This window comes from Grus americana, chromosome 4, assembly GCF_028858705.1.
Source record: "Grus americana isolate bGruAme1 chromosome 4, bGruAme1.mat, whole genome shotgun sequence".
Taxonomy (NCBI): Eukaryota; Metazoa; Chordata; class Aves; order Gruiformes; family Gruidae; genus Grus; species Grus americana.
In genome coordinates, this window is record NC_072855.1 from 29117845 (window position 1) to 29130042 (window position 12198).

At 40.8% G+C, this 12198-nt stretch overlaps 1 protein-coding gene across 12 annotated transcripts in view; it reads right to left on the reverse strand.

Moving 5' to 3' along the window:
* FRYL (FRY like transcription coactivator) overlaps positions 1 to 12198 on the reverse strand; it is a 181300-nt gene that overhangs the window by 119827 nt on the left and 49275 nt on the right. The window contains exon 1 of one of the 12 annotated variants that reach the window (XM_054823071.1): positions 11017 to 11035. The exons of the other annotated variants lie outside the window; for them this stretch is intronic. The gene's annotated coding sequence lies outside the window, so the exon portion shown is untranslated. Of the gene's footprint in view, positions 1 to 11016; positions 11036 to 12198 lie in introns of those variants that run through there. 12 annotated transcript variants of the gene reach the window in all.

The following is a 12198-nucleotide window of genomic DNA, read 5'->3' on the forward strand; positions in this document are numbered from 1 at the left end:
CTGCAGATGGAGAAGAGGAGGCAGTCCGACCAGCAACACACCGCTATAACCACAGCCACAACTCAAGGGGAGGAGCAGCATTTAATCTCCAGAAATATGGTATCAATACCCTGCTACAACAGCTGTATTTAGTAAGAAGCACAGGACAGGAAAACAGAGGAAGCTCAAGAGAAGTCTATCAGTTGTTTTTTTCCTAATTGTAGATGCTGATGAAAACTTGCAACCCTCCACGAGGCTCTGCCAACTCAGTGGAGTCAAAATGCAGACCAATTGGTTTTAACGTTCCCCTCTCACAAGACTTTTTTAGGTAAGACACACACAAAGTGCGCACATGTTACAGGGCCATTAACTCAGAGGGTTAACTCAGGCCTAGCCAAGCTTCTGGATAGTACTGCCAGTCAGCAGGAACCAGGGACTGAGGCTCCTAAGAATTACAACCCTGCGGAGAAAATCCTGTCAAGATGGCACAGCTGCTCTTCCACACCTTCACAGGTCTCTGTCACCTCTCCCAGTCCCCAAATAGCTAAAGCTATCCAATATTCATGATAACTTTTTGGCAGTCAGTCTTCATAACCCTAGTCTTAAAACTGCAAATATAGAATGAAACCAATTAATTCTCAAGGACTTGACACTATCGTTCTCAGCACCATTAATGTAAATGGTCTTAGTAGAAGTAAGAAAGTACAGAAGAGATACAAAAGCTTGAGAAAGAACTAAAAAAGTGCAAGAATATATCTAATAAACCAGTATAAAAATTAAAATTAACCAAGGAATCAGCACTTCCTCACTTCAGGTCTTCAGAATAAGCAGTGCATACTATTTTTTTATTCTGAAAACTTGCATCTGCAGGAAGACACCAGTTTGGCACAGAGAGATTCAATTTTAGTGAGGTTGAACTTCAGTTCAATACACTTCAAACAGTTTTCATGCTCAGTGGAGGCATAATTCACATCCTCCACCACATTTTAGATAGTGAAATCCTACAGGCTTGTTCCCAAAACTAGAGAACCAATGTCTGTGCCCTCCATATGGCCCTCCCAGGCCCTGTCCTGCCATCCTCTCCTCTACTCAATTAAACAAGTTATCTTCTTGTTTCCCTTATCCTCTCCAAGATGAGCACTCTAAGTTTTCCAGTTACAGTATCCCCTTCAGGGATAATGTGGTCATAAAACAGAAGCACAAACTATAAATTAAAAAGTAAGCAAAAATTATTCAAACAATCCTTTGAACAGTACTACAGTGAATGCTAGGAAACTTTTAACAGTGGAATCACTTTCCTTTTGGTTACCTTTTGCCATATTTGTGAAACCTGGTTTTACTTATATTGCTTTGCTTAACGTAATTATTTCAGAAATCATGAGACACTTTTTCTTTCTTTCCTGTGGAGGAATAATTATAGCTGGGAGTACCCATTCAGGGTTTTTTCAATTATTATTTAAGAAGAAAAAAAATAAGATAAAAAGACTCCAAAATCTTTCTCTTCCATGCACTTCTGCTAGGAAATTTCTAGGTTTTGGATTCCTCCTCCCTCTTTTCCTATCCTCTTCATTTCTGGACAGAGAGAGAGAAAGGTTCAAAGATTAGAACACCCCTACAAGGGGAACAATGCACGAGTCCGCCTTAAGAGCTCCTGGTCAGTCTATCCTGGGTTTCTGGCCACAGTGTTTCAAACAGCTATCAAAAAAAAAAACCTTTGAACTTCTCAGCCAAACCTCAGTACATCTGGGTTAGCTTCCTTCTTTCTTTGCTTTGCTGTCATAAAAACAAAGTGCCAGTTGCCAGCCTGCCTTTTTTTCCAGGACAAGACCTCGTTTGTAGCTGAAAGAACATTAAAAATCTGGTGGTATTTGGCCCAACTGCTATATCCTGCTGACAGCTGGCACAAACAAGATGTCAGAGAGAAAAAGGAGACAGGTTTCCACTGAGATGTCAGACAGTTTTCCAAGCCTAACATCAGCTGCATTAAGAGCAGCCGAGTTGTTACTGACCAGTGACCCTGGCACGCTAGCACTCTTGCAAACATTGCAGTTCCTAATCTGAAGATCTTAAGTTCTAATTCAGCAGTGTGAACAAAGGAAGCAACCAGGGATGAATAATAAAAGAAGCAAAAGGGAGAAAATCAACAATTCCTAGGGCTACTTACGCTGCTTTGATAGCACTGTGAATAACAATTCTTTCCAATATCCATTAATTAGTTAGCATTGATTTGCAAGGGTTTAAGGCTTTCATACATCTTTCTAGACCAGCATTCTGGTCTGTAGCAATTGTCTACAAAGGAAACTTCAAAAAGTAAAGCTGAAAACATCCCCAAATCACATGCCAGCTGTGCCTGATGGGCAGAATCAGGAGTCATTTATATTTCCCATGTTGTGCTTTCCTAAAATCTCTTTGAGAAATTAATTACTTCCAGAACTTGAACTAATTCTTGAGCAAGAAACCTATAAATATTAACGTTTTAAATGATTTTTTTTTTTATTTTAGAAGCCTGAAATGGTTGGGTTTTTTAAACTCTTAGCAGTCTATTTCTGAGGCTATGTAAATCTGAAGAAAAATCACTCTTTCTCCCCTTTGGATTTTCAAATTCTTGATTCTTAAGAGAAGAATGAGAAAAGGTAAAGAGCGAGGAAAAAATTTTATATGTTTGTTGTTTTCTATGACTTTGAAAGCATTATATATTCGTTAGTAGTATTTATTCCGAACAGAGTAAAATCTGCCCTACACGTATTGCTTTTCTCGTTTGTTCTAACTATATCTACCTAGGGCATCAAGTCTAAAATCTGATGAAAATAAGCAGAGAGTCATAAAACATGTAATTCTGTTACTGTATTGAAACATTCTCCACCTCTACGTTTTTGACCATCACCATATTTTGAATACTTCTTGATCAGTCCATAAAAACTCCTGGATCTGTCTAATCAGTTATCAATGCAAAGTCAATGATATAAAGTTTATTTCTTTCTATACCTTGATTTTTCAGTAATTAATATTTTAATATTAAAAGTAATTAAACCAAAGCAATTCTATACCTTAACATCTTATTTTCTTCTATTATTGAAGCTTGGCGGTCTATTATACAAATAATATTTCACTAAACTCTCTTGAAATTTGTCTCAGAAAGTAGTTTCTACCAGACTTACTAACGTAAAGCTTTGCTTGTGACATTCTAACAGGCAACTGGGAATGTCAGAGTTCAAACACTTAATTCATATTTAGAGTAGCAGGCCTAGTATCTTTTAGGGTCCAAGTGCCCCTTCTGATGTAGAATGGCCTTTTCCTCTTTACGTTTAAATTCATCCTTTATTTTGTGCTGTACCTAACAAAATTTAAAAACTCCCTTTGACTAGCATCATTACTCTTTGTAGAGGAAGAGGAAGAATATTTCTTTTTATACAGGGGAAAACCTGTAACTGCATGCAAACAGGACATAATATAGCAAACAACAGTTTTGCTCCATAGAGTGTTCTAAAGTTGGCAGCCACCTTTCTAAATAAATAAATACTGTTTTGCCAGTGATCCCTTAAATGCTATTAAATCTCTAGTGTCTGAACCTTTCCTCTTCAAATACAAAAGCGCCGGAGCTAGAGTTTAAAAAAAAAAAAAAAAAAGTCAGCAGAAATGGGGTATTTGATATGGGTTGTTGGAATCAGTTTATCTGGAGCTTTCCTGAAGTCCATGCAGAGCATGCAGTTTATTCTAGCAACAGTAGCTGACAGAGTGCTTTGCATTTGGGGCACTTTCTCCTTTCAATAGCATTCTCTTCTGCAAGTTGAATCATTACAGAATCTATTTATGGGTTTAACAAAAAAGTATATTGCTTTAATAGAAAGAATGCCCCAAGGGAAAGCTCATTCTAGCATATCTATGCCTGACAGAAAATAAATAATGCATATCCCAACACATAATGTACTTAACACAACGCAAGCATCTTGTTTAAAAATTAATATAAAGAACCTCACACAAGACAATCTTAAAAAAAAAATCAGTTCAAGGTTTTCCATGTTGATGTGCAAAGAAGTCCAAAGTAAGGCCTAAAACATCATATATCCTTATCTAGTTATGACTGGTAAAAATCTGGTTACATATAATTCCCTAATGAACATCCATGCCCTTATGCCCAATCTACTTAAAAAGTGTTAGAATATAGACCACAGGCATCAAACGGCTAAGGCAGGGAAACAGTATACATGTAGGTATGAATGTTTAGCAACAGGGAAAGCTAGACAAACTCAAAAATACCCCAAAAATAGTCACACAGCTTCAGTCATACAGAAGAAATAAGACTGTGGTGGGTTGACCTTGGCTGGGGGCCAGGTGCCCACCAGAGCCGCTCTCTCACTCCCCTCCTTCAATAGACAGGGGAGAAAAAGTATAACAAAAAGCTTGTGGGTCGAGATAAGGACAGGGAGAGATCACTCACTAATTGTTGTCACGAGCAAAACAGACTGAACTTAGAGAGGGAATTCATCTAATTTATTACCAAGGAAAAGAGAGTAGAAGAATGAGAAATAAAATCAAATCTTAAAACATCTCCCCCCACCCCTCCCACCTTCCCGGGCTCAACTTCACTCCCGGCTTCAACCTCCGCCCCCCTCAGCGGCACAGGGGGACAGGGAATGGGGGTTACGGTCAGTTCATCACATCTTGTTTCTGCCGCTTCTTCATCCTCAGGGGGAGGACTCCTCTCATCATTCCCCTGCTCCAGCATGGAGTCCCTCTCATGGGAGACAGTCCTTCACAAACTGCTCCAGCGTGAGTCTCTCCCATGGGATGCAGACCTTCAGGAGCAGACTGCTCCAGCGTGGGTCCCCCGTGGGGTCACAAATGCTGCCAGCAAACCTGCCCTGGCATGGGCCCCTCTTCACGGATCCACAGGTCCTGCCAGGAGCTTGCTCCAGCATGGGCTTCCCATGGGGTCACAGCCTCCTTCAGGTGCCTCCACCTGCTCCAGCATGGGGTCCTCCACAGGCTGCAGGTGGAATCTCTACACCCCCTCATCCTTCCTCCATGGGCTGCAGGGGACAGCCTGCCTCACCATGGCCTTCACCACGGGCTGCAGGGGGATCTCTGCTCCGGCGCCTGGAGCACCTCCTCCCCCTCCTTCTGCACTGACCTTGGTGTCTGCAGAGTTTCTTACATCTTCTCACTCCTCTCTCCGGCTGCAAAAGCGCTCTCTCTAACTGTTTTTTTCCCTTCTTAAATATGTTATCACAGAGACGCTGATTGGCTTGGCCAGCAGCGGGTCCATCTTGGAGCCAGCTGGCATAGGCTCTATCTGACACAGGGGAAGCTTCTAGCAGCTTCTCACAGAAGCCACCCCTGTAGCCCCCCTGCTACCAAAACCTTGCCATGCAAACCCAACACAGTGACCAAATATAAATGCAATACAGGTGAGAGGAAGGCTCAATGATCCAGCTGAGCCCAGACACCCATACAGAGCCACAAAAAGAGGTAGTCAGCCTCTCGCTGCTAGGGAGGTGTGCCTGACCCTTCTTTTACATCAGCCCCCACATCCACCCTCCTTGCCTTGAGATGATTCAGTTGGATAATTTAACAACAACAAAAAAATATTCTTCACCTTTCCAAGAAAATTTCTGCTGATGTAATGACCTAAACCAGCTCACTAAAAGGACAAGACAAGTACCACAGTTGGCAGGTGAAAAGGTGACAAGGCTGCACTGCTGGAGGCAAAGCCACCACTTTTGGCAAGAGTGATGAGCTCAGCTATTTTATGAAACTTCTCTTGTCTTCATCCTGCTCACCTGACTCACATCTAATGGAGTGGGACTGAAAAAGTTTGACAACTTCAGAACTTTCAGTTACATATATGGGTATTCTTCAGCTTCAGGGTGGTACATTGGCGTGACTAGTTTGGGTGATCTACTTAAAGCCTAGTTGTCTCCTTCCAGCCTACATCCATTTATAGACCTTGTTATTTCAACTCTACCCTGAAAGAAAAGAAAAATAAAAAAAGCTATTGTCTCTTTACATAGCAGATTTTACTACACAGAATGTTACTGGCATTTCGTTTAATTGACTGTATGCCAACACACCATATATCAGGAAATGCAATGACTCATGATCTTGTGTGCCCCAAGATGTACTGCACAAGCAGCCACCATTAAAGGTTGCCTAAGTTCATAAATAGGGCCAAACATATAGCTTACACTCCATAATCCCTTAAAAAAAAAAAATATAGACACATTCACATTTTATTGGGTGATTAACTACTGTCAAAAACTTGCTTTTCCCATGACAACTGCCAGGCTGTAGAGAAGCCATTGTAAGCACTACATCCCTTCTACAGCAAACAAACTTGCTGCTCCAGCAGAACAGGGATCTGTAAGTACATTTACAATCACAAAGTAGACTTAAATACATCAAAATAAAAAAAAAGGTAGAATTTAGTAGGTTTTTCAAAACTTAACATAAATTTGGATTCATCTTTCACTTAAAAATTTCACTTTTCAGTATGTCAAAATAATTTCAGAAGATATAATCATAAGGAAAACTGGTGCATTCTCTGGACACAGACTATGGAGTTTCAGTACGTAAGACGACTACTGTTATGACTTTTTGAAGTCAAGGTTGCAATTAACAAAAAGTTTCCTATGAAAAGACTGAACGTATTATTATTTGGGATGTTTAATGTTGGAGAAATAAAGTTAACACTCTACTTAATATTGTATTTATTTAATTACTATTACTGTTTAAGAAGGCACCAAAAATAGTATCTCATGAAAATAAGACTTTTCTTGACTGTGACGGAAAATCAATTTTGCCACTGGAATGTAAAACTGCTGTTAAGAGATGTCTGAAAGTTCTCTAGAGCACTGTCCTGCCACTGATAACTGCTACCCCGAAGAACAGTTTTGGAGAAGCAACCACATAACATCTCAGACCAATTTTTTCCCTAGGTTTTATTTTTCTTTGCAGTTTAACAGTTGCTGGGAAAACAAGCTGAAACTTATCATACAATAATGATTCATAAAACATTAAGAAATTGTGCTTTTTAAAAGTATAATCCACTAGCAAACTACAACAGAAGGAGCAAATCTGTCCTTTTGCTAAAGCCATGCACACCTCCACATACACCCCACCTCACCCATCTCCTTCCAAAGATGACAACGGGCAACAAATCATTTGTTCCACAATTCTTCATATACTTCTTTTTCATATATGTTCCTATCGTGGCATTATAAGGTGATCTCACCTTTCTTATTTAAATTACAGTTTTGTTGCTATCATCAAATGAAAAGTCACAAAATAAAAATGAATCCATTACATCTACTTTGTTAAATACTGTATTATGAGAGCAGAACCTCTCTTGAGATCCAACAGTTCATTTTTGGTTGGTAAAGGAGGAAGTAATCTTCAGTCACACTAATCCTATGGGAAGGTAAGCAATTCTTCAAGTGCTTTTTCCATTCACAGAAAGAATGATTCAGAAGTATCTGCCAGGCAACTCCCCAGTTTTCACATGCTTGTCAGCACCTGGCAGCCGTAGCTCCAATAATTCACTTCCTTTTAAAGCTGCTCCATTTCTTTCTGATTTTATAACACATTTTCAAAAATGACTGCTGTACAGGCAGATACAGCTCGCCTTCCTGTCATGACTTTGTTCCCAGGCTCACATGTTTAAGTAACTTTGAAAATCACTGTCATAAACCCTTACCAAAAAAGAAGCCAAGGGCAACAACCTTGATGTAGCTTTGGCAGGCATAATGTTAAGAGCAGCCTCATTCTCTTACTAGTAAGTATGAGCTCTTGAAATATATACATGACTTCTGAATCAAGCTGAGCAAGATGATATGAAAACCTCATGAGCCACCTCCAACCAGATTTACCAGAAGAAGGTACCCTTCTGTTTACCAGACAGACACACCACAACCACAGCACAGCAACAGAAAGCTGCATATTTGTTATTAGAAAGACAATAGATACATTTTTGTTCTTTTTTTATTACCCAGAAATAACTATTTATTTCTGAACCACACAAGATTATTAATACAGTAAATACCAGAAAGACAAAAGAGCTTTTAAGAAAGCAGTACTGGGTCGTACTCATGTTTAGTGGAAAGCAGTTCCTGACTAGACTGTAAGCCCCAGAAATACATGCGTAATTTTCATTAAAATATATGTCATATCTTACAGAAAGCTATTCATTACATAATGCTTTTCATTGTAAGTGGCACCACATTTGGTTTTCGAACCCATTTGTGCATTACTAAAAGTAATTCTTTTGGCATTCAGACCTCCTTAACCTTAAACAAAGGTTTTCGTGGACAAAATATGAGAGCTTTCTTACACCAATCAACATGAATAACAATCAAAATAAGTATTTGTGCTACAAAATCAGAAACCTCAGAAGAATGGTTAAACAGACCACATATTCAAACTGCAATGGACTAAACAACAGAATCCATAACTTTAAGCACATTAGGTTACATGACCACAACTAAGATTCCTTAAATACTATGGAGCCAAGCAACCTGAGGACAAGCCAACATAACGCCTCTATTACATCCACAACTTCAGTAAGTAAATAATTCTTAAGTGGGAACATCCTCACTTCACTGTTGGATTAAAAGAACATTCCTGACTCCATTTAAAAAGAAGTAATGCCTAAAATTGTTGGCAGAGAGACAGCATTCTGAAACTAGGCCATATGAATGTCACTTCATTGTTGTTACTGAAAGAAAAAAGATCAACTACAATAAAACCTTAGCCAGCACTGCAACAACATTATGCCAGCTAAGCAAGCCCCTAACCAGACCCATGGAGCTTTGCTGCCTTTCTGTTACATACCTAAACACTCTCTACAGATGGTTATTTTTATGTATATGGAAATGCATGTAAGCATACTCACTCCTCTTCTGACGTTTCTTTAGTATACAAAATTCTGAAGTTATGATACAAACCATAAAAAGTAGCATTTGCATATAAAAATTTCATGATAACACAGGAAAAACCTTTCTCAAGTAATTTTCTCAGCATATGCACATTTATTGAGTTTCCAAGCACATACTCAACAGAAATACTGCGTAATTCCTTGTTCTGCACAAACTGCATCACTTGACTGGAAAACATTTTAAAGAAAAAAAAAAAGCAGCAACTGGCTTGCCCACTCAGCTCAATTCACTAAGCTACCCATGTGAATCAGGATACGTAAATCCAGTGTAGGCTGCACAGAGAGGTCTGCTCCTGGCCAGTCTGCACAGTGGAAAGCCATCAGAATGCGACTCTCACACACTTACAGAGCAGGCATGCAGCTATGCCGTCATCGCGGCAATTTTCACAAATGAAGTGACAATCATGAAAAAAGAAAAAGTGAAATAAACCCCAGCTATCTAATCAGTGTGCACAGAAAAGTAGTTTGGTGGTAGGTGATCCAAGTACCACTTTCTGATGAAAGAGTCAGGAAGATCTTCCTCCACTGTGCTTACATAACAGAGGACATAAAGGAGAAAACATAGCATGATATATAACCTCTTCTCAGATACCTTTTTTATTAGTAGTAATACTCTCTATCTTATTACAGCTGACAATTGTCTAGTCTAGATTCTGCTATTCATCTCCTTATCTATACAGCAATTATTTATCTAGCTGTTGATTGAACTTTTTGTAACTGAATATATTCTTTAGTATGGTTTAGTTTGGAAACAATATAAATTAATAAAATCAATTTTAAGGATTTTTAATCATTTTTATGAGACACCTTCAACTTCTACTATAAAATATTAGAAAAACCCTTCTGGTTATCTTTATTTCAGCAAGAACATTAATAACTATCAAGTACTATTACAAGGTATAATTTGGAACAGATACAGTTAATCTGCAAGACACAAACTAAACAAAGTAAAAAGCAAAACCTGTAAGGATGCCTATTTTGAAATATCCATTGCTTTAACTTAGAAGTCCTAAGTTCAAAACATGAATTACAGTAGTTAGTGCAAAAAGCAAATCTCATGTCTGAAGAAGCTATTAGGACATACTATCTGCATTCTCTCCTAGCAGTAATTAATACACTGTACAATAAATACCTTACTACTAATTCCTTCAAATAAGGCAGACCGGTGAAACGGACCATGCTGTATTGGGGTAAAAATCTGAATGGAGATATTTTGATGAAGCGCTTGGTGAATGAAAACTGTGCAGCCTGATACATCTCAAACAGCAATTCATGAAACATAACTTAAAGCTGAGATACCAGATACCTCCTGCTTTTGACTTTTTTAATTTTTACAAATACAAGAAACTTAAGACGTACGAAATACTTAACTGACATACAATTACGTCATCTTTATCACCTCCTGGCATCCTGTCATTAAGCTGCTGTGCTTATGGTAGCAGAGCCTGCTACACAGTGCAAGGCAGCTCCCGGGCCCAAGACCCTGCATTGAAGTGTGTGTGAAGGGGTGATCTGAGGACAGATCGGTTGTCTTTACTCAAAGCAGCATCCTTGCCTTCCTCGGTTCAATTAAGACAAGAAATCCTCATAGAAACTCTCGATCCAGGCCACTTCGAAGATCAAAGTGGGCACTTTCTGCAGGTATAATAAGGCGTTTGAGGCACAAAAATAATAACCCCATAAACACTCAGTCCAAGGATGATTGTTTTGCTTCCAAGGAGCATTTTGAGCTTGGCAGAACCAAGCCATAGTGTCAGCATCTGATAACTCCGCAGAGACGAGCATCTACGTGTCATCTCTCTTGGACAGCAAAGGGTGCAAAGAACTTTACCAGACTGAAACAACTGCAGCCTAAGAAAATTTTTATATATACATACATAAACCTTACAGGACAGCTAGGAAGCAGACAGAGCACTTTGCTCACCTCTCACACTGGCTATGCCAAGTTGCACCAGCACACAACGGACCGCTAAACCCCCGTTTTTAAAGCGTAATTTTACACAGCGGCATGCCAAAAAAAAAACCCCACCAAAAAACCAAAACAAAAAAACACCACAAAAACAAAAGCGCTATGTCGCTGGCACGGAGAGCCACAGCATCATACTTACTGCTGCTGCTGCTCCAGGATTTCAGCAGAGACTTTATGTTAATTTCGAAGAAGAGGGAATCCTGTAGGCTGAGCATGGTGCCGGGCAGGGCGGCAGCGGGGCGCCAGGCGGCTGCGGGGCGGTAGCACCGGCAGGAGGAGCGTGCCGGCACCCGCGCCGCTACCGCGCGGCCGCCCGGTGACGCAGGGCGGGGGGGGGGGGGGGGGGGGGGGCTGAAGGCGGAGGCGGGCGGGCGGGCGGCCAGCCCAGGGGCGGGGCTGGCGGCGGCTGCTGCTGCTGCTCGCGGGACCCCTCCTCGCCCGCCAGGCCCCGCCCCCCGGCGATGGCGGCAGGGTCCCGGCGGGGCTGGCGGCGCCCAACGCTCGCTCCCGTCCTCGCCTGTACCCGAACGCCTCCCGAGGGACCCTGACACTGACGGAGCGACCCGCCCCGCCCCAGAGAAACGGCGCAACGGCTCGCACTTAAACCCCGAAAGGACTACAAAAGGCTGTGTGCGCTTCCCCGGGTTTTAGATAAACTTCCAACCCATCTGTTACAAGTGTAGTGAAGTAAATGAACTGCCCGACAGTACTCTGCACAGCGCCAAAGCAGAGCAAGCCTTCTACACGAAAAGATCGGCAAAATAAAAAAAAAAAAATCTTTTAAAGGACCCAGCAACACAATTTTGATATTTTTGTTTGTTTACTTCGTTCAGCATCCTCTCAAAGGTCACGACGGAAAGTATCTTAGGTGTGAAGTTCCTGGATTCCCAGGGATGCAATCCAACACCAGCTTCAGACGGGGCTCAGGATTTACCACCGTTCTTCGGGGATAAAGCAAGACACCCCATCAGCAGCCTTTGCCCAGCTCCGCACATGGCAAAGTGGTTCAAGATAACCCTCCTCAGCTCTACCCACGCTACCAGGTACAAGCAAAAGGTGCTGCATCCCTGTCAGCTTGAGCTGTGCTCTTTGCACAGGTCAAAAGATGTCTGAAAGCGTCTCGAGATTTAATGGACAAATCTAAAAGTAGTTGAAAAATCTCTGAACGATTTCCGCATACTGACAGGAAGAAACAATATGGAGAAAATAATGTTTGTTTCTTTAAGTGCCGCCAAACTATATGTATAATGTTACCCTTGGGTCAAATACAGAAGATTGAAAGACACTGTGATTAAACTACTGTTAGCAGCCACTGTCACAG